Source organism: Scyliorhinus torazame, chromosome 11 (genome assembly GCF_047496885.1).
Source record: "Scyliorhinus torazame isolate Kashiwa2021f chromosome 11, sScyTor2.1, whole genome shotgun sequence".
NCBI lineage: Eukaryota > Metazoa > Chordata > Chondrichthyes > Carcharhiniformes > Scyliorhinidae > Scyliorhinus > Scyliorhinus torazame.
The window spans coordinates 155,514,375-155,537,479 of record NC_092717.1 but is presented as its reverse complement, the minus strand read 5'-3'; the positions used below and the strand labels follow the sequence as shown (position 1 = coordinate 155,537,479).

Here is a 23,105-nt window from a genome sequence, read left to right as displayed (position 1 = left end):
TTGTTTTCTTTTTAAGAGCTCCAGAGGTCTTTGTAGTGTGCATTAGAGTGTTGAATGGCACAATGTACCTTAACACAGCTTAAAACGTCTTAAAATTGCTATATAGTTATAAAACCAATTTTATCTTGTGGGATAGTTCCACAGCACTATTCAGTCCCTCAAGCCTGTTCTGCCAGAAATCAGATCATCGCTGATTGGTACCTCCCATTTTTAATAATCCTTATTGTCACAAGTAGGCTTACATTAACACTGCAATGATATTACTGGGAAGAGCCCCTAGTCGCCACATTCCAGCGCCTGATTGGGTACACGGAGGGAGAATTAATAATGTCCAGATCCCTTGGTGTGCTTTCTCAACAGAAGTCTGAATCTCATTCTTATATATTTTATTTGGCCGACCTGGTATTCTTTCGGGGAAGGAGTTTTATATTTTACTAACATTGGCATGAACAAGCGCTTCCTGATCAGATTTCAGAATTGTAATCTTTTGCATTCATTCTTCTGAATGTACACTACCTATCTGTATTATTGTTTTAAACACGGTAATTCGCTCTCCTCTCAATCTTCTAAACACGAGGTAATTCATACCAAATTTATGCAACCAACAGTCATAATTTAACCTTTTAATCCCTGATATATTGTGGTACCAGCTTCCCCCTTCCAAACCAATATATCTCTTTTACACAAGTATATGACAGCCATCCAGACTCGCAACATTAGCTCCCTTCAGATGCTGTCAGACCTGCTGAGGTTGTCCAGTATTTTCTGTTTTTGTTTCAGATTCCAGTATCCGCAGTAATTTGTTTTATCAATATCTCTCTCTGCTAAGATCTGGTGTCCAAAAACTGAATACAGTACTCCAGATCTGGTAAAAGACTGGGCAACTGAAGAATTACTCCCGCCACCATCTCTTTTCCCCCCCCCCCCCCCCCTGTTCCCTGCCTGATGTACCTCTTGCCTTTGTGGTTACTTTTCGTAGCTGTGGACTAACTTCTAGCAATTTGTGTGTATGAACATTTAAACCCCTTTGGCTCCTCCATAACTTGTCTCTTGTCATTCAGGAAATATTCTGATTTGTCTGAATTGGATCATTTGTTCTGGCTGGACCACGTAAAGCACTAATACATTACACTCCTCCATCTCACCACAGTTTTTGCAGATGCACTTGATTGGTCTATCCCTTTTATAATAATTCCACCAACACAAGTGTTTGCAGAAAGGAGGAGACATTTGTTTGGAAACATAATTGCAGTATCATTCTAGTGAATTATATCACTTAATTGATAATTGTCAACATAATTTTGATTAAATGACACCCAAAAACCTTCCTGGTTTAGAATTTCAGACATTGATGGATCAGTCTCTCATTTGTGTTCTGAAACTGGTTTTCTGGTGTTTACAGCTATATACTATGTTAATGACATGGTTGTGTTTGCTTGGATACTGTACAGTAGGCAACGACAATCATTGCTGGATGAGCTGGTGGTGGCGCCGGAGCGGTGAACAAGGTTTTTGAAGAGTTTTATAGGGACCTGGATAAGTCGGAGCTGCCAGAAGGTGCGGGGATATTGGTGAGCTTTTAGGGTGGTTGGAGTTCCTGGAGGTAGGAGATTGGAGGTGCCAGTGTGGGTGGAAGAAGTGCAGGTAGCGATAGGGAAGACGCAGATGGGTAAGGTACAGGGGGTGGTTGTTTTTTCTGTGGAATTTTATAAAACGTTGCCGTCGCTGTTGGTAGAAATGTTTGAGGACGCAATGGTTAAAGGGGTCTTACTGGAAACGATGGGTCAGGCAACCATTTAGTTGCTTAGAAAGGATAAGGATCTGGTGGAGTGTGTGTCATATAGGCCCATATCTCTGTTGAATGTGGATGGTGCTGGCGAAGGTGTTGCCATTGAGGTTGGAGGAGTGCATTTTGAAGGTGATTGTGGAGGATCAGACGGGGTTTGTTAAGGGTAGGCAGTTGTCGACGAATGTGTGCCGACTGCTGAATGTGGTCATTACTACAGCAGAAGGAAGGAACTTGGAGGTGGTGATGACGTTGGATGCGGAGAAACTGTTCCAAATTATGGAGGAGCCAAAGGGGTGGAGTGGAGCTGGAGGAGAAGTTTGGGATTGGGCCTAAGTTTATGGCATGGGTGAAATTATTGTATAAGGATCCAATGGCTAGTGTGTGAATGAATGTTATGAATACAGGATCTTTTCCACTACATTGGGGAACAAGGCATGAATGCCTCATCCCCCCCCCCCCCCCTCTTTCTGTTTGCACTGGTGATCGAGCCCTTGGCCATTGTGCTTAGGGGATTGGATTTATAGAAAGGGATAGTGGGGGGGGCGGGGGTTGAGCATCGGGTGTCTCTGGATGTGGGTGATCTGCTATCATATATTTCTGACCCCAGCTCTTCCGTGGGAGGCATAATAGGTCTGCTTCAGAGATTTGGGATGTTTCGGGATACAAGTTGAATTGGGGGGAAAAGTGGGTATTTTCTGGTGTCTTTTCGAGGGGTGGAATTGGAGTGGGGGGGTGGGGAAGAGGCAGCGCTGCCATTTCAAGTGGCAACAACCTATTTCAGGTATTTGGGGGTGCACTTCAGAGGAGCTGGCAGTTGTTAGTGGGGTTGGGGAGGGGGGGTGGTTTGGGGCTTCCGAACTAATGGAGTCCTTGCATCTTGAGACGGTGAAATTTGCCTTGAGGGGGAATGATGAGGGGTTCCACAAGAGATAGGGTTTGTTTATTTTGCAATTTGGAGAGTTACTGTAAACTGTTGTGGGGGGGGGGGGGGCTGGCAGAGGGTTGGGGGTGGATGGGGTTGGTTTAGGGTTTATTGTATTTGGGGGTGAGATATTTTAGTCCTGTTTTTTTTGTAAAATGCTAAAAATATGAATGAATATACTTTAAAAAAAAAAAAGACAATCCTCGCTATTGAACAATAGAGAACCATGATCATGAAGGTTTTGAGGTGGTGGGGTGGTAGGTTTTGGGCCATTGCGAGACCGTATATATACAGATTCTACAGTGCAGGGGACAGCCAATTACCTAGTCATTTTTAGATCCAAGGACTTTATTGAATATTATTTGACTGGGTATTGGAGTTTTGAACATTACTGAACATACAATCAGAACACGAATGATATGAATGGATATATGTCTTTTGGGAGAAGGGCTGTTTTGTTCATAACGTAGCTGCTTCTTTGACTGATCTACTGTGCTGTATTGATGGCTAATAACGTTGGGATTCTGGAACTCCTTACGGTCAGGAAAGCTGGGGCCACCTGTCCTGTATGTTAGCTGGACTGTTTCTTTGTGGTTGCTAGCAGCTATAAATCGTCATTCATCTGGATCAGGTGGTAATATCCACTGAGCAGGAGGAAAATAGGAATAAATCCAACAGCTATGGTTTAACCATTCATTCCCAAGTTTGGCTGGAACACATGAAGCACTGCTCTTGTTTGCTAAAACAACTCACTATTCCAGGATCATCCTGGAATGTGAAGATAAACCCTCTTTCTCTCCTCCCGCCCCCCCCCCCCCCCCCCCCCCCCGCCATTCTTTTCTCCACTACATTCTGCCACATTGTCTTTCTGCCCTCACTTCAAACGAGCAGTTCTCAGGCTTTTTTCTCACTGAAGTTAAGATCATCCAATTAACTGTTTCTGTGACTTCCTCCCTTCCCCTAACCCAAGCTACACTTCCTCAAGTTTTCCCCTCACTATAATCGTGAAGTTTCTCTGACTTCCTGTCATGCGTGTTCTCAGCTCATTCTCACTACATTGCAGCCCACCCAACTTCCTGACCTGGCTTCCATTTTGAATATAAGGATTTTAAGAAAGAACATTAAGGGGGCAGCATGGTAGGGCGGTGGTTTGCACTGCTGTCTCATGCTGCCAAGGTCCCAGGTTCGATTCCGGCTCTGTCCGTGTGGAGTTTGCACGTTTTCACTCCCACAACGCAAAGATGTTCATGGTATGTGGATTGACCACGCTAAATTGCCCCTTAATGGGAAAAAATGAATTGGGTACTCGATTTTTTTTTTTTAAAAAGGAAGAACATTAAGAAATAGCAAGAGGAGACCATACGGTCTCTAAAGCTTGCTTCGCCATTTGAGTATGATCAGACGTAATCTGCGTCAATCCACTTTCCTGCCCCCTCCCATAATTTCCTGAGAAACCAAAAAATCTATTTTTGAGAATATCTTCAATGGTGGAGCATCCATAGCCCAATATGCTGGAAAATTCCAAACATTCAGAACACTGGTTGGAAAAATGTCTACTCATCTCAGCCCTAAATGATCAGTCATTATTGTGTTCTGTCCCTCCCCCTCCCATGTTGTAGGTTCCCCAGTCTTTTGTAATGAACTGGTTCCTGAAACCTTCAATTGCATTTGAATGAACACACAGCTCTAACTCCACAGGATGTGGTTATTTCAATTTCATAAACTACAGTCTGGTTTGCTATAAAGCTTGCACCCAAGGATATTCTTCATTCAGATATGCACTAAAAAATTGTGGTTTGTAGCAAATTAATTTTATCTGGCTCTTAATTGAATGCGGATCGCTATGATTTTCTGTTCATTGATCTAGCATTTCTCATGACAAACTGGCCATAAACCACTTAAATGTATTGTGTAAAATGCTTAATCTTAGCTTGCCAAAAAGTACAATGTGTAAACTATTTGCGTTTTAAAATATTTGAACTTTTTTTATTCGGAAACTTCTCACCATGTATGGGGTAGCAATAGTTTACTTTGAAATTATTCTGCTGCTTGTGCGTAATGTGAAGTGTGACAACAGGCTAGAGTCTATGGAATTTGACCTGTAATTTTTTTTTTTTTTTGTGGACTACCTTTTATAAAGTTGCTGTTTTAATTTGGGTCTCGGGAAACCATGAAGTCAGGGTCCACCAGTATTTCCACTGCTAAATCTGGCACCATTATTCTTGGAGCAAGCTCCCAGACTCTCAAATGCAACCTGGAAGTTGGATTTGGGTGTATTTGTTGGCTGCGAGCTTTGTTGGGATTAAACTGTACCATTTATAAAAGCAGCGAAAGTTGATCTGTTCTTGTATGTAAGAAACTTTTAGCTCTGCAGTGTCCTTTTTTAAAAAAAAAACGTGCTCCTTCTTCTCCCCTGCTGCCCAAGTAGTTAAATGACCTGCTGTGACCTTCATTGTGTTGTCTGAAATATGAGATGGCCATTTGAATAAGGTTGGCATTAGGAATCCAAGGAACAAGACTCCAGCAAGAAGTCGATGCCTTCAGGGAGGCAAAAAAAAACAGAAAAAGTGCAAAGTGTACATTTTCAAAACACTTGGTTTGGGTTTTGAACGTGAACAGCAGTAAAATTACTGACCTGGAGTGTAAAGTCAGCTCGTCTTTTCCTCTTCATTTTTTTAAGATCTGCTTTTAAAATCTGCCTTCAAATGTGTGCTGTTTATTTATTCGTGACTTTGCGACTAGCTGGTTTGCATCACCGATCTGTTTTAGAATTTGTTTTTCTTCAAAAGTACACTCACCTGACATTGAACTTTACTTCTGAACTGATAGAAGTGGCTGAATTCCCTCTTTTCCCCCCCCCCCCTTCCCGGCAGCTCTGTTTTGTGTTTGCCTTGGTGTGCCATTGTTCAATTACAGGGTATATTGCCTTCCATACGGGTTCCTTTGTACACAGGTGTGACTCTCGGCTACTTTTATTTGCTTATATCAAGGTCCGCCACTTGAACAGTTTTCAGTTCAGCTGTTTGTTGAGAATTGGCAAATGCAAGATCACCTAAAATCATGTGCCTGTTTTAGGTAATGAACTAAAGCCCACAATACCACACTGGAACATATTAATATATTAATGATTATCGATTATGGAATTTTACTAACACATTGGATTAAAATTGACCAGAAGGGAGGAAACTGATGGCACGAGTTTTAGGCAACTTGCGTGGTTTGATGTGAGCTAAGGCAGCATATTGGGCAGGATTTTCTGGCTGTTCCCGCTGGTGGGATTGTTTTAAGGGATTACAATATAATCTATGTATTTGGTTAACAGTCACCTATGTGGGACCACAGATGGTGTACCTTAATGCACTTTACTCACTTAAACTCCAACTTGCCCAAACTACAGCCACTGGGGAACCCTATTAACTGTGGTGGGAACAGAAAATCCCACTGGGGGGGGGGGGGGGGGGGGGGGGCATGGAGAGAGAGGGGGGGGCGGAATCCCACCCAAATGTGTTTTACTGGCCTGAATGTTCGTTCTATACGTAATGCTTTCAACGTAGGGCTAAAGAAATGTCAACATTTGCAGACCATGTTAAAATGGGAGGAAGAATTAAAGTTGTGTGGGGCCAGAGGGCCTCAGTTGTGGAGGCATTGAGAAGGAACTTCCAAGGTGGGAATGCTGAAGTGGTAGTGGAGGGGGTTGGCTGTAGTTTGGGCAAGTTGGAGTTTAAGTGAATAAAGTGCATTAAAGTACACCATCTGTGGTCCCGCATAGGTGACTGTTAACCAAATAAACAAATACATAGATTATATTGTAATCCCTTCCATTGTTCATTTAAAGTGTGTTATCAGAATCACATGATTGAGCTACTTTTGCATTGCACTTTGAGAAAGAAAATCTTTTTGAAACTTGTCAGCTTAGACCCTCCAAGTCGCATGCCATTCTGACTTGGAACTATATCTCTGTTTCTTCAGTCACTGGATCGAATTCATGGAACTCCCTTCCTAACAGCACTGTGGGTGGCTGTGCCTGCACCAGATGGACTGTAGTACTTCAAGAAGGTGACTTTCCCCACCTTCTTGAGAGCAATTACGGATGAGTAACTGGCCTTGCCAGCAGCACCCTCATCCTTATCACTGTTAATGAGAGAAAATTCACTGTTGCCTACCAGAATATGAAAATAAATCTCAGAATCCATAAAAAAGCATCTTCCAATAGATCAAAACATTACTGAATTGCCTGATTCCTCACTAGCTCATGTTCAGAGTCTCCTGATAAAAAGGAAGCTCTTGAACCTTGGAACATCCATCTGGGAATCTCTGCAATTTCGACAGCATAGGTTAGGTGGATTGGCCATGATACATTGCCCTTAGTGTCCAAAAGTGCCCATAGTGTTGGGTGGGGTTACTGGGTTATGGGGATGGGATGGAGGTGTTGACCTTGGGTAGGGTGCTCTTTCCAAGAGCTGGTGCAGACTCGATGGGCCGAATGGCCTCCTGCACTGTAAATTCTATGATAGCTGTGTGTCTACACAGTATCTTCGAAATAATCTATGGTTGGGGTATTTATGAACATAAGTTTCTCTGGAGCTATTTTCAAACTGGGTCTGGCAGCATTACTGTCAGTTCTAAATGGTGAGAGATATAGTCTCAGTCGGGTGCCCTTTTGAGAAGATGATGATCGGTAGGAGTGGGACTGTGGGATCTTAAATTATGGAGCCAATGGGAGGAGTAGAGAGTCCTCTCTGTGGCAGCATTGGGAAGAATGCACTGAGATGGACATCAATGATGTGGCCTGCGAACGTGGGAGCAGTCGGATGGTGTTGAGGGGGTGGGACAGTAATAGAATTGGTGTTTCAGTTATGGCTGTGCTGGGAGATTAGTGCATGTTATTAAACATTATAATTTTGAAATATCATGAGGGTGTGGAAGAATGTATGAGATGGATTTATCAGTTATGGCATCATGGGATGAAAGCCATAGAATTAGACAGTATAAATGTGGAAGGAGAGACAAATGCTGGAAGAAAACTCCACAGATCTGGCAGCATCTTGAGGAGGGAGCAGCAGAGTTAACTTAGTCCAATATGACCCTTCTATGAACAGAAGGAGACCTTTATATTATACGAACATAAGTAGAAGCTGGAGTTGGCCATTTGGCCTTCAAGCATGCCTTGCCATTTAACAAGATCATGGCTGATCTTCTACCTCAAAACCAACAACGTGAGCTATTCCCATATTCCTTAGTTCCCTCAGATTCCAAATACCTGTTGATATATTGACTATGCTAACCGCTATGAATCCACAGTTCTGGGCTATGGTGTTTCAAAGATTCACAACCCTTTGAGTGAGCTAATTTCTCTTCATCTCTGTCCTAAATGGCCAACTCTTTATTCTGGGACTCTGACCCCTCGTGTTCTAGATTCTGCAGACCGATGAAACATTTTCTCAGCCCCTACACTGGCAACATCTTTTAAGCAATTAAAAACTGGAGAAACCCAGCAGGTCTGCTTTTATTTTAACCCTTTTTTATATGTTTCAGTTAGATCGCCACCAATTCTTCTCATTCATCGTGACATCGCTTTCAAAGAGGAATTCATTTTGCCCCACTCCCCTGGTGGTTTTTCACTATAGCCATGCACAACTTTTTCAATTGTATATTCAGTTTCCTTGTGAAAGTTGGTATCCACCACCTTTTCAAACAGTGTTTCACCATAAGTTTAAAAACAAATTCTCATTGGCCCTGCTGCCCGAGGAAATGTTAATCTCTTGTCCTGCTCTTGAAGAATAATTCACCCTTCTCTAGTTTTCCCTGCATAACTCTCCTTACCCTGATATCATTCTCGTAAATCTCTTGCAGTTCTCTCTGTTGTGTTATACTTCATGTAGCATAAGCTGCTTCCTGATGTATACTCTGACAAAGGAAGGTTCAGACTTGAGATAGGTTTAACACATTTATTGAACAGTTAACTATTCTCCGAGTTCAGTTCGACTCTCCTGATCTTGCTAGAGTAACTCAATCTAACTAGCAGTCTGCTCTAATCCACGTGTGGGTGTGATGCTTCCTGATCTGCCCCTGTCTCTCGAGTGTCGCCTATGGAAAAGGGAGAGCATGTGTGCCCTGTCCTTTTGCATGGGTAGCCTCCTTGTGGTAGTGTCACCTCTGGGTGTGTCTTGACTGCCCATTGGTCGTGTCCTATCTTACTGACCTATTGGTTGAATGTCTGTGTGTATGTCTCTGGTGCTCCCTCCAGTGTTTACCTAGTTCCAGTGTATTTACATTAACCCCTTGTGTACCTACAGTGATGCATATCACCACACTCTCTAAAGCCTTAATGTCCATAATTGAACACAGCACTCCAACCCTGGCCACCTACCAGTAATTTGTAAATGTTTGGTTTGTACACTTTTTTTTAAACATTATGCCTATTTATAAAGTCAAGGATCCTGTATTTCAACAGCCATATTAACTAGCATAAGTATGTGAAGGGTGGTAGAGTATGTGAATCTGGTGTGTCTCTGTTCCAGTGTCCACTTTAAAATTGCAGCATTTTGTTTGCATTACCTCTGCTCATTATTGTCATTACCTCTGCTCATTATTGTCAAAATGTATCACTTTGAACTTCTTTGCATTAAATCTAACCTGCTATGTGTCTGTCCATTTCACCATGCCTTTGTAGTCCTTAAATCTGCTCCTGTCATCACTATTTACCTGAGCAAGTTCTTGGGTTTCTGGAGCACAGGAAGAATGATGGGAGAATTAGATGTTCAAAGGGAACCTGTCCCTCTGAATTAAATTTCTAAACGGCCAGTTTTTTCTGCTACAACTTCGATACTGAATTTAAAAGAAGCATTGAAGCAGTAAAACAAGTTTCTTGCTTTTAAACTGCCAACAGCTGAAGAGTAAGAAGTAAACTCTTTTGGCTGTTGAAATCTGATATAGGTGGGTGGTCCTGAAAGACTGGTTGATGGAAGGAAGGAAAGAAAGAAGTGGATCTGCACTTCTGAATGTCATTTAAACCTGTTGATCATATGATCACTCACTCCATGGCCTTACTGCTCCCGATCACCAACCCAACAGCCCCAGGGTGTCTCCTCCAACTCTGGCCTCTTATGTACCTCCAACTTAGTTTGCTTGTCACTGTTATCATGTGCCTTCAGACCTCTTGAGCATTTGGAATTCCATGCCACTACTGCCCTGTCCATTGTTCCTCTGCTTAAAGCCTGTCTGTTTGACCAATCATTTAATCATTCAACCTGATATCCCCTCTATCTTGATTATGCTTCTGTGGCATATGAATGTAAGTTGTGACTTTCTACAAATTGACATTGAATGTCACAGGGCTGCTGAGTGAGGAAAATGTTGCAGTCAATCCCAAACCAGTCCATTTGCCCATCATACGAACATATGATATGGAGCAGAAGTAGGCCATTTGGCCCCTCAAGCTAACGTCACTAGTTAACACTTCTGACTAAGGCTCATTGAATACTAATAAAGTATAGGAATCCAGAAGTGCATTTGTTCTCCTTTTGGTCCCAGGTTCGATTCCCGGCTTGACTCACTGCCTGTGCGGAGCCTGCACATTCTCCCCATGTCTGTGTGGGTTTCCTCCAGGTGCTCCGGTTTCCTCCCACAAGTCCCAAAAGACATGCTGTTCGGTAATTTGGACATTCTGAATTCTCCCTTGGTGAACAAGTGTCGGAATAAGTCGACTCGAGGATTTTATCAGTAACTTCATTGCAGTGTTCATGTAAGCCTACTTGTGACAATAATAAAGATTATTATTCAGGGTCATTTTCAATTTTTTATTGCTTCATGTTGCATCAATTAACTTTGAAAGGAGTAGGGGTTTTCTATTGCTCAATATCTCATTTGGTGTGGGTAAAAGCAGGGACAGGAGTAGGAGAGGGGAGATATCCCAGTGGAGGCTCTGGTAAACCCTGTAAACTTTAACAGAAGTTAATGTAAGCCTACTTGTGACAATAATAAAGATTATCATTATTATTAAAGGGAAACCAGTGGATGTACTATACTTAGATTTCCAGAAGGCATTTGACACGGTGCCACATCAGACATTATTGCAGAAAATAAAAGCTCTTGATGTCGGGGTAACATATTAGCATGGGTAGACGACTGGTTAGCTAACAGGAAACAGAGAATACCTTACATGGAATTTTAATTTTTTCAAATTTCTGTTTGAAGTTAGTGTGACAATCCTGTAGTCGCTACATTCCGACGCCTGTTTGGGTACACTGAGGGAGAATTCAGAATGTCCAATTCCCCTAACAAGCACATCTTTCGGGAATTGTGGGAGGAAACCGGACCGGCATCCAGAGGAAACCCACGCAGACACTGGGAGAACATGCTTTGTATCTGAAGCCTATATGAATTCACTCGGGCATTGTCAAACTCGGGGGTGTGACTGCGGAAGGGTCACGGAGCCGTCCGTCGTGGCGCTCCCGATCGTGCAAATCCGCGCGCAGCAACCGGCTTTGAATAATGCCGGCTGTGAGCGGCCTTCAAAATGACCAGGAACAGATTAAAAATAAATTCAGCCGCACTCTGCATGTGTGCCCGATCATCGGTGCGCATGCGCACTGAAGATCAGGCACACATGCGCAGTGCGGCCGCATTTTAATCTATATGGTCGCAGGCTTTTTTATTTCCACATTTGGGGGGCCAAAGGGACCCAAAACCATTTTCTCCATTTTTGTCAGCAACAAACAAGGTAAGAGAAAATGGTGGGTCGCGAAGGTCGGCCGGCGTGGGTCACTAAGGTCGGCCGGTTGGTAAAAATGGGTCCCCGGAAAAAAAGTTTGAAAAACACTGCTCTAACTATCTATGTAAATGTAAAGTTGCATTTTTAAAAAAAAAAAGAAGCTTAATGGAAATGATTCCTTTCGATGCACAAGAAAAGCTCTGCTGGTCACTATGAAGAGAGAGAATGACCTAAACATGGAGTACAATGGCAGTGCAGTACACATGGTAAGGCAGATAGAAAAATTAGGCTACTGTTTGAGGTAATTTTGGAACACCAATGACTAGTCAATTTCCCCTGCATGTCCTGTGCAATTGTGGTTTTACTCTGCAGTCATGTGGTTAATTAAGTCTGGTAGTTAGGTCAGTAACCATCAGCCAACATTTAATTTAGACCCAATCTAAAAATGTAATCGTGGCAATTTAAAAGAAAATTATAGCCTACAACGATGAGACTACTTGAGACAATGGGTTTGGTGTCATCCTCATTATGCTACGACTTTTGTTTTCTGGATGATTTGATACTGAACTAGATTTTGCTGTGAAAGTGAGGTCTAATGGCATACGTTAAACTTCTGGTGACTTCACACAATGGTTTCATGTGAAAATCAGAAAGCTGGGGTGTCGGGAGTTGCACTGCTCGTTTGCAAGATATGCCACAATGTCATTTTACAAACTCTGCATTGAAACCCATCAACAGCATGAAGTTTCTGTGCTACGTGACATACCCACTAAACTGGCTAGGAAAAGTTAAAACTTACCCATTCTAGTGTAAGTACACCTTTACCAGCGTGATCAGTCTTGATTACTGCGAATAATTTATTTGACACTAGAGGTTTTCTTTTACCACTGTGGAGTTGCAATCTTTCACATCTTAATTATTGTCAGAGATTTACAAAATAAAGTAAAAGTTTTTCCGTCCTGTCTCTCTCTCTCTCGCTCCCCTCTCTCAATTCCATTTTTTCTTTGAGTCTCCTTGCTTCATTTTCAGATTCAATTTGATTTGACACGAATACTGATACTTGCAATTTCAGACGGAGTTGATTAATAATTAGACAATTCTTCAATCTGATTGACTTATGGATGTAAACCGTTTCTTGCTCTGTTAACAGTGGTTCCAGAACCCCGATAGAGGGTACTGCATTGAAAAGCATTCTCCTAACTTGAGTGCCTATCAATCCCACACAATCTATGAGCAAGTGTGATGAACCTCTGGTGCCATACATCCAGCCCAATGTTGGGCCGCTTTCAGTTTTAATTTTGATTCATGCATTTTTAAAGACAAAAAAAAATACATAATGTTACTAAACTTTAATAATTTAAACACAAAACATGAAAAACTGTACTCTTCAGTGGTATCCTTTACAATCTCTACAATTCCCTTCAGTCAAAACAACACCAATTCAAGTTGCCCAAATGTTATAGGATGTTTTGAAAAATGTATTTTCAAGAAGTTTTCATTTATGACAGGTAAGCCTGATCATACAGTTCAATTATACAGTTGCAGTAATCCTAACTGTGGTTATAAATAATTTACATCCCTTTACTATACATGTGATCGAAATTTACATTCGTGTTATCAAGCAAAAACAGAGCATGAGAAAAAATGACAAAAGAGAGTGGTCTGTTTTACATTGCAGCGGCCAGCGTAGTGTAGGTATAGTCCGAGCTGCCCCTTTGTAGCCTGAGGAGGCAGATACCCAACGAGTACCACACCCCAGGAAGGAGTGAAACAGGAGGTGAGCTCCGGCACAATGGTTACGCTGACCCCCCCCCCAATCTCTCCCAGTGGGACCCTTAGCTCTTCTAACAATCGTCCGTATATGTCACTATATTTAGCGAGTCCAGAGCTAGTAGTCTGTCCAGTAGAGTGTGTTCAGGTATCTGGGGGAATGTCGTGGTCTCTCTGGAGGAAGTCTCATGCCTGCAAGTACCGGAGCTTGTTCCCTTTCGGGAGCTGGAGCTTCTCTATTAGTTCACCTTGCGTTGCTGCTCTACTGCCCACATGTCTGTTACCATCAGTACCTCTCCGTCCCCCCCTCCATTTTGTTTGAAGGTGATATCTATTCTCACTGGGATCTCCCCAACCCCCCCCCCCCTTGCCGTCCATGAAAGTCCGAATTAAGTTGATTTTTCCTCACTGCTTCTTCTCGAGCTCATTCTTTTGGAGGCGTGCTGCCTCTGGCGTATCGAAATAGTATTTTGTCCCGGTATGTAACCCAACGTCTAGCTGGGTAGAGCACGCCAATCCGCAACTTGCTTTCAAGTAGTGCGGTTTTGGCCCTGCTAACTTATGGTCAGCACTTGGTCAGTTCACTCTGCTCCAATGACCTGGTACATGTCCTTCCCTCTTACATGACCGCATGCTCTTCGCCCACCTCCGAATCCGTTCTTTGTCCTAGAATCTGTGGAGCCTCACTATCATTGCCTGTGGTGGTTCTCTCGACTTGGGTCTCCGTTGGAGCGACCTATGGGCCTGGTTCACCAAGTGAAGCTCTCCTTCCCGACTAGCTTCCTGAGCATAGACGCCACAAATTCGGTCGGCTTCCTCCCCTCTGAGCCCTCCGATAACCCGTCGATCTGTAGGTTCTGCCAACGGGACTTGTTTTCTTGATCATCTACTTTTCCCTTCAGTGCCTTCTAAGTCGACACCTACCATGCCACCTCTGTTTCGAGCAAGGCGATCCGCTCCCCCTGGTCCGTGGCTGCCTTTTCCAGGTCCCATATCATTGCCTCCTCGGCCCCCCAGTCTTCGCTTTGTTCTGTCCATTGCCTATTTGTTGGGGCAAATGCAGCCTCTACTGCTGACCTCATTGTCGCCATGGGGCCTCTATCATTCCTTCTCTGTGTTTCTTGAGTTCTGTTGTGGAATTCCATCAGCTTGTCCAATGATAGCGATCCTGTTTGCTCAGCCATGCTCAGTTCTGAGCCATCACGTGGGTCTCCCTGTTCTGGGCTCACGGCTTTCTGCTCTGCTTTTACATGTGTTGCGGCTTCATTCCTGCCTAGTCGTCATCCTGGTTGTAGTAGGTGGGGGGTGCGGTAAAGCTGGGCAGTCCTGGCGGATTGGAAATTAGCAAACATGACACCACTGTTTAAAAAAGGGGGTAGGCAGAAAGCGGGTAATTATAGGCCAGTGAGCCTAACTTCGGTAGTAGGGAAGATGCTGGAATCTATCATCAAGGAAGAAATAGCGAGGCATCTGGATGGAAATTGTCTCATTGGGCAGACGCAGCCTGGGTTCATAAAGGGCAGGTCGTGCCGAACTAATTTAGTGGAATTTTGAGGCCATTACCAGTGGGGTAGATAATGGGGAGCTAATGGATGTGGTATATCTGGATTTCCAGAAAGCCTTTGACAAGATGCCACACAAAAGGTTGATGCATAAGATACAGATGCATGGCATTAAGGGTAAAGTAGTAGCATGGATAGAGGATTGGTTAATTAATAGAAAGCAAAGAGTGGGAATTAATGGGCGTTTCTCTGGTTGGCAATCAGTATCTATTGGTGTCCCTCGGGGATCAGTGTTGGGCCCACAATTGTTCACAATTTACATCGATGATTTGGAGTTGGGGACCAAGGGCAATGTATCCAAGTTTGCAGACGACACTAAGATAAGTGGTAAAGCAAAAAGTGCAGAGGATACTGGACGTCTGCAGAGGGATTTGAATAGGCTAAGTGAATGGGCAAGGGTCTGGCAGATGGAATACAATCTTGAGAAATGTGAGGTTATCCATTTTGGTAGGAATAACAGCAAAAGGGATTATTATTTAAATGATAAAATATTAAAACATGCTGCTGTGCAGAGAGACCTGGGTGTGCTAGTGCATGAGTCGCAAAAAGTTGATTTGCAGGTGCAACAGATGGTTAAGAAGGCAAATAGAATTTTGTCCTTCATTGCTAGAGGGATGGAGTTTAAGACTAGGGAGGTTATGCTGCAATTGTATACGGTGTTAGTGAGGCCACACCTGGAGTATTGTGTTCAGTTTTGGCCTCCTTACTTGAGAAAGGACGTACTGGCACTGGAGGGTGTGCAGAGGAGTTTCACTAGGTTAATCCCAGAGCTGAAGGGGTTGGATTACGAGGAGAGGTTGAGTAGACTGGGACTGTACTCGTTGGAATTTAGAAGGATGAGGGGGGATCTTATAGAAACATATAAAATTATGAAAGGAATAGATGGGATAGATGCGGGCAGGTTGTTTCCACTGGCGGGTGAAAGCGGAACTAGGGGGCCCATAGCCTCAAAATAAGGGGAAGTAGATTTAGGACTGAGTTTAGGAGGAACTTCTTCACCCAAAGGGTTGTGAATCTATGGAATTCCTTGCCCAGTGAAGCAGTAGAGGCTCCTTCATTTAATGTTTTTAAGATAAAGATAGTTTTCTGAAGAATAAAGGGATTTAAGGGTTATGGTGTTCGGGCCGGAAAGTGGAGCTGAGTCCACAAAAGATCAGCCATGATCTCGTTGTATGGCGGAGCAGGCTCGAGGGGCCAGATGGCCTACTCCTGCTCCTAGTTCTTGTGTTCTTTTACACTTTTGATGCCCTTTTGATGGGGTTAAAAGGCCTAAACCCAGGGAGCCACCTTTTGTGTGTCCGCTCAGCTCATGGCCGCCACCAGAAGCCCCATGTTATAGTATTAAGGAATAAGAAAATTAAACCAAACACCAATGAGATATACTTAATTCCAATTTGTTTGTACTTGCATTAGTTTGGTTCAAGAAACTATTGTTATTTTACAAGGATGCTGCCTGAGCTTTGAGGAAAAATTGGATAGGTAGGGGCTGTTGAGCAGTGAAGGTTGAGAGGGGACCTGATGGAGGTGCGTAAGATTGAGAGGCATGAAAAGGTTCTTTTTCCATTAGTAGAGGGGTCAATAACCAGGGGGCATAGATTTACGGTAAGAGTAAGAGAAGAGGGGAATTGAGGAGAAACTTTTATTTACCCAGACGGTAGTGGGAGTCTGCAACTCACTGCCTGAAAGGGTGGTTGAGTCAGAAGCTCTAAGTATTATTTGGGTATTCACTTGTGCTGCTGTAATCTCTAGGGCTATGGGCCAATTGTTGATAAATGCAGTCAGATCTTTGACCGACATTGACACGGAGGGCCGAATGACCTCCTTCAGTACTGTAAGCTTACAGGTCTGTCTATTGATCCATCCTAGTTCAATTTAACCAGCTATTGATAAATGTAACGCTTGCAAGGAGGAGTTCTAAACTCTCCCTTTCTCAATTGAATGTATATTCAAATTGTGCTCTTTGTAAATTTTATGAGCTTAGTGGCTCCATGAAAACTTTATTATTAAGCTTCAGATCAAATGTTTGAAGTTGCTAATGCCACTGCTGCCTTGGCCTTGTTCTGAAATCCCTTCGTCTTTGAAAGATATGAGCACCCAGCGAACAAATCCATTTCCAATGGGGTATCTTCTGTGCACCTTTGCTAATGGCTTGAGAGGCAGGTTCTGTGACAAGTACCACACACTAAGCTGCCAAGTGTCATTTGTGGGTTGTATTTTTTCAACATTGGCCTCTGTTGCCAAGCTGCTGTAGCCACTGATGGTCATGATGTTCCATACCAACCCACAGGAGGTGTCGCCGTTTTCTGCTGTCAGCTAGTGACTCCCAAGATGTGATGTCTGGGGCCTTCATGCCATGCGCACAAGTGGAACCTTTGGCATCCCACTGGGCGACTGACTCCGCCTACCTCACAAAACAATGTCCTTGGGTATGCTACGTTCTGCCATTGTGCCAACATAACATGGCCAATGAAGCCACTTCTGTTTGAGTGCTAATGAAATAGTGAGCTCTGCCTTTGGGAGGACTGCTGCATTTCATGGGTTTGTCTTGCGAGGATCTATCCATAGTGCGCCATAGCCAGTGAAGATGGAAATTGTTGAGCTTCTTTCCTGTAGTTGTCCATGTTGCACAGCCATACAGCAAGATGCTAAGAACATGTGCCTCATAAACCATCAGCATGGTACAGCATTATTTAAAACCATAATCTCAATTATAGTGTTCCATTCTTCATAAGTTCATAAGATATAGGAGCAGAATTAGCCCATTGAGTCTGCTCTGCCATTCGAGCCCTGCCCTTCAGCATGGCCTTCAACCCATTGCCAATTAAAGATTTGTCTAACTCCTCCCTTAATTTACTCATTGTGTCAGCATCCACCGCACTCTGCTGTAGCGAATTCCACAGATTCACAACCCTTTGGGTTTCCAATTTGTTACTTGCCCTAAGACTATGACCTGTCGTTCTAGAATGCCCCACAAGAGGAAGCATCCACTTCACATCTTCTTTATCCATTCTGATACAATATCACACTTGTATAGGTATTTTGAATTCAAACAGAAACACATGCAAAATATTTGCCCTAATCTATGATCGTCACAGTTTGTCTTATGTAAGATAGTTTAATTTGTTGGTGTGTGTATGAATGTCTTTTTTTTGATTTGGAGAAAGGGCTGTTTAAGCCACTTGAATGTTTAGTTCAGCGACTTCTGGTCTAATCATTTAACTCTTAAGCTGCAATTAAATTGTGAAATCGCAAGAAAAATTTCAGCTTGCGTAAATTTCTTGTCTTCTGAAGTCGCAGTGCCCTGTCCTGCTGATGTCAGCAGGCTGGTTGTGTTCTGCACTTAATAATGGCATAACTGTCTGATTTGAAATATTTGTCTCGTCTCGAGCTATGAATAGGACGAGAAGCCTATTGACTAAAATTACAGGGATGCACAACATTGTACAGCTGATAATTTATCTTCCTCTTGAATAATGAAAAGCAGCTCAGGCTATTCTGCCAGACAATTGGCCCATTACTTCAGATTAAACAGGATATTAATGGTATTTCCCCACTACCGTTGCTTCATGATTCTGTGAATTTGGATGTTTTCTCAAGGATGAATATCTCTGCTTGCAGTTTACCATTCTTACTACATAGTCTTGTTTGCGTACCATGTTGTATGATGTTAATATGTTAAACACTGGGAAACATCTTCAACTTAATTGTTTTCATGTTTTCCCATTCTCTCTGTGACTAACGGTCTTTAACACTAAGAAATGACCTGCTGGCATCTGGGCGCAAACCCTGATCCCACCACCAGGGGGGACCAAAGCACAGCGATCCATTCAGCGCCTGGCGCGAACCTTGATATCAGACCTTTTTCAGAGTTTTTTTTAAACCAATTTTGATTTATATCACAACCGCATTTAATAAAGTAAATAAAAGGTAAATTACAGGTCAGAATAGTTTTGAGATTGCAAGCCTTATTTGAATGCGTTGTTAATTCGTAATTTGATGGTTTTGAACTTGGTATTGCTTGCTGGAAAAAAAAGTTTAAAAACTTGGCCTTGTGCTCAACAGTTGGCAGGAAATTACCAACAGTAAAGGGGAACAACAATTTTTATACTCCATGAGGTGAGTGCTGATTGGTTGGCAAGTAGACTCTGGTGAGGCGTTGCCATGGAGAATGTAGTGTGGAACTGTAAACTGCCCTACTTTACGCAAACGAGGCAGTGGTGTAGTAGTATTGTCACATGATTAGTAATCTAGAGACCCAACATAATGTTCCTGGGGAATCCCACCACGGCAGATTGTAAATTTTGAGTTTGAAACAAATCTGGAATTAAAAGTAGTGTTGTAAAAACCCATCTGGTTCACTAATGTAAGGAAATCTGCCCTCTGTACAAAAAAAGGATGGCACAGTGGTTAGCATTGCTGCCTCACAGCTCCAGGGACCTGGCCTCAGGTGACTCTTGGTGGAGTTCGCACTTTCTCCCTGTGTCTGCGTGGGTTTCCTCCAGGTGCTCCGGTTTCCTCCCACAGTCCAAAAATGTGCGGGTTAGGTGGATTGGCCATGATAAATTGCCCCTTATTAGTGTCCAAAGCGTTAAGTGAGGTTACCGGCTTATGGGGATAGGGTAGAGGTGTGGGCTTAAGTAGGGTGGTCTTTCCAAGGGCCGGTTCAGACTCGATGGGCCAAATGGCCTCCTTCTGCACTGTAGATTCTATGATTCTGGTCAAGGCATTGCCCTGGGGAAAGAACCTGGGAATAACTGTTCCTCAAAATTTTGCTTAGTTGAAAAAGATGCAATGTGTGGACATGTTCCTTCTGTTTACAAAGGATTGGGCCCTGTGGTCAATAGCTTCTACATCACCTATCAAATGTCATATTGAGCAAAGTTCACCTCGAATGTGGACCTCGGAACCTGAAGCTTTTCTACAACCTTGTGCATTAGGCAAAGAAGATGCAGGATGGCTTCTGCCTCAGCATCTCTCCCTCAATTGGATTGTCTTTTTCCATATTTACGTGAATTTTGTCTAAATAATTCTGTTTTATCGCAGGCTGTTAACAGACGACAAGTCAAAAATCTTACAACATGTGATATTTTTGTCATTTATGGAGAACAGCTACCAAATTTCTTGTTGGCTTATGAGGAGACAGTAACTCATCTCAGATATTTATTTTCCCTACAGAAATACACTCTGCTTTTAAAACATAATGATTGAAACAAATCAAGCCCTTTCAATAGAAAAATAATCCGAAGATATTGTGACACTAACAATATAGCATCAGTGACAGAGCCCTTGGCTATTGCACAGCTTTGAAATGTGGAAACCCAAGAGCTTCCTGTACACAATTCTTCATAATGTTAGCACGTGATAAAGATGAGTATTGCTAACAGATTCTCAGCCGAGATATAGAAAGTGGAGTCATTAGTCCCCGAGGACCAGAACTTGCAGAACCAAAAGTTATTTTCATTTAATTTTTAGGAGTGGATCACTGTAGTGTATCATATAGAACATAGAACATAGAACAATACAGCGCAGTACAGGCCCTTCGGCCCACGATGTTGCACCGAAACAAAAGCCATCTAACCTACACTATGCCATTATCATCCATATGTTTATCCAATAAACTTTTAAATGCCCTCAATGTTGGCGAGTTCACTACTGTAGCAGGTAGGGCATTCCACGGCCTCACTACTATTTGCGTAAAGAACCTACCTCTGACCTCTGTCCTATATCTATTACCCCTCAGTTTAAAGCTATGTCCCCTCGTGCCAGCCATTTCCATCCGCGGGAGAAGGCTCTCACTGTCCACCCTATCCAACCCCCTGATCATTTTGTATGCCTCTATTAAGTCTCCTCTTAACCTTCTTCTCTCCAACGAAAACAACCTCAAGTCCATCAGCCTTTCCTCATAAGATTTTCCCTCCATACCAGGCAGCATCCTGGTAAATCTCCTCTGCACCCGCTCCAAAGCCTCCACGTCCTTCCTATAATGCGGTGACCAGAACTGTACGCAATACTCCAAATGCGGCCGTACCAGAGTTCTGTACTGCAGCAACATGATCTCCCGATTCCGGAACTCAATCCCTCTACCAATAAAGGCCAACACTCCATAGGCCTTCTTCACATCCCTATCAACCTGGGTGGCAACTTTCAGGGATCTATGTACATGGACACCTAGATCCCTCTGCTCATCCACACTTCCAAGAACTTTACCATTAGCCAAATATTCCGCATTCCTGTTATTCCTTCCAAAGTGAATCACCTCACACTTCTCTACATTAAACTCCATTTGCCACCTCTCAGCCCAGCTCTGCAGCTTATCTATATCCCTCTGTAACCTGCTCCATCCTTCCACACTATCGACAACACCACCGACTTTAGTATCGTCTGCAAATTTACTCACCCACCCTTCTGCGCCTTCCTCTAGGTCATTGGTAAAAATGACAAACAGCAACGGCCCCAGTACAGATCCTTTTGTTTTTTGTAATGCGCAACACCATTTGATTTTTGTTTCTTCCCAAACCCCCCCACCCTTCTTCCTCACTTCAGTCCTGATGAAATACTAGACTTTTCTCTGTTTCATGCCCCAATGGTATGGGTGAGGTGGAGAAGGCAACTGAATGGGAAATCACAAATTGGAATCCAAGTCATAAACCCTGCAGTATATTGGGTCTTATTTTTTAAGGCGTTCTCAGTTAAGTGATTGCACAGGGTAGCATTAACTCGGGTTGGATTCTTGTTAGATGCTGTGTTACCCTCTTCTAAGCAGTATAAGTGGTATTGGAAATCCTAGATGAGGGAGGGGAGAACTCTGTTCAAGTTCCATCACCCAACTCCTGTCACACCACTGGTGTAAAGTGATTTTGTGGAACATAGGACTTGGAAGAAGCCATTCAGCCCTTTGAGCCTAGTTCTAGTCTTCCCCACAAGTGGAAACATCCTTCCAAGTCCTCTCAGGGTCTTCTATTTTAATAAGATCACCTCTTATTCTACTAAACACCAATGGGTATGGGCCCAACCTATTCAATCGTCAAACGATAAGCCCTTCATCCCAGGAATGAGTTGAGTGAACCTCTTTGAACTGTTAGGAGACCAAAAGTCTACATAGCATTCTAGATCTGGTCTCACTAATGAGATACTGTGAAACTTCCCTACTTTTATATTCCATTCCCATCGTTAGGGCGGCAAGGTAGCGCAGTAGTTAGCACTTGCTTCACAGTGCCAGGGTCCCAGGTTTCATTCCCGGCTTGGATCACTGCGGAGTCTGCATGTTCTCCTTGTGTCTGCGTGGGTTTCCTCTGGGTGCTCTGGCTTCCTCCCACAAGTCCTGAAAGACGTGCTGTTAGTTAATTTGGACATTCTGAATTCTCCCTCCGTGTACCCGAACAGGCGTCGGAATGTGACGACTAGGGGCTTTTCACAGTAACTTCATTGCAGTGTTCATGTAAGCCAACTATGACACTATAGATTATTATGATATTATCTTCCCAATCACTAGCTGTACCTGCATACTAACTTTAAATTGTGCATTTACAGACTGCTGTTGGGTTTGTCAATATCTAAGAGCTCTACACGTATGATATCTGTCAGTCCCTGTTGCCTGTGAACACCACCACGTATGGGTTTTTCAGTGTTAATTGTGTAGACTCAAGCGTGTTTTTTGTAATTGTCAATGGTGCCTGTAGTTGGAAATAAGTATCTTTGCCGTTTGTCAAACTCGGCCATTTGTCATACTTTCCGTGTGCTGCTGCAATTCTACTTTTTTTTAAGTGGCATCTATGTAGTCATAGTTGTAGACTCTTGAGGGAAATTATAGAGCAGCTTTGTTAAGCTTTATCTGAAAACCTTCTGTGTCATTCTTCAACTCAGCAGGCAAACAAGCTATTTCACAAACATGGTTTTATCAATTATATATTTTTTTGATGTGGAGATGCCGGCGTTGGACTGGGGTGAGCACAGTAAGAAGTCTTACGACACCAGGTTAAAGTCCAACAGGTTTATTTTGATATCACTATTTTGGCACGGTCATTAAGGTTATTGAAGGTCTTCCTATGTGTCAAAAGCTGTGCTTTCAACTTGATATATTTAGTCATGCAGCAGATAAATTAATCATAATTGTGTATTCTGAATCTATATGGTTGGCAGAATTACTCTGCCATCAGTTAAGATATATCAAAAGGAGTTGACGAGTGTTTGGGATTTGAGACTATTTTTGCTCTTCCTGAAGACATTCAGTTTTTTTTTTCTCGGCTGTTGTTTAGTACAAGTGATGAATTTGTCTAAATATTTTACAATTGTACCCAAGTGTAATGGATCACTCATTGGAAAAGAGGCATTAATGTGAACAATAAAGGT

At 42.9% G+C, this 23,105-nt stretch overlaps 1 protein-coding gene across 3 annotated transcripts in view; it reads left to right on the top strand.

The window, feature by feature from the left end:
* The window catches only part of lpin2 (lipin 2), a 148,442-nt gene that overhangs the window by 24,609 nt on the left and 100,728 nt on the right, over nucleotides 1-23,105 (top strand). The gene's annotated exons all lie outside the window — the stretch shown is intronic.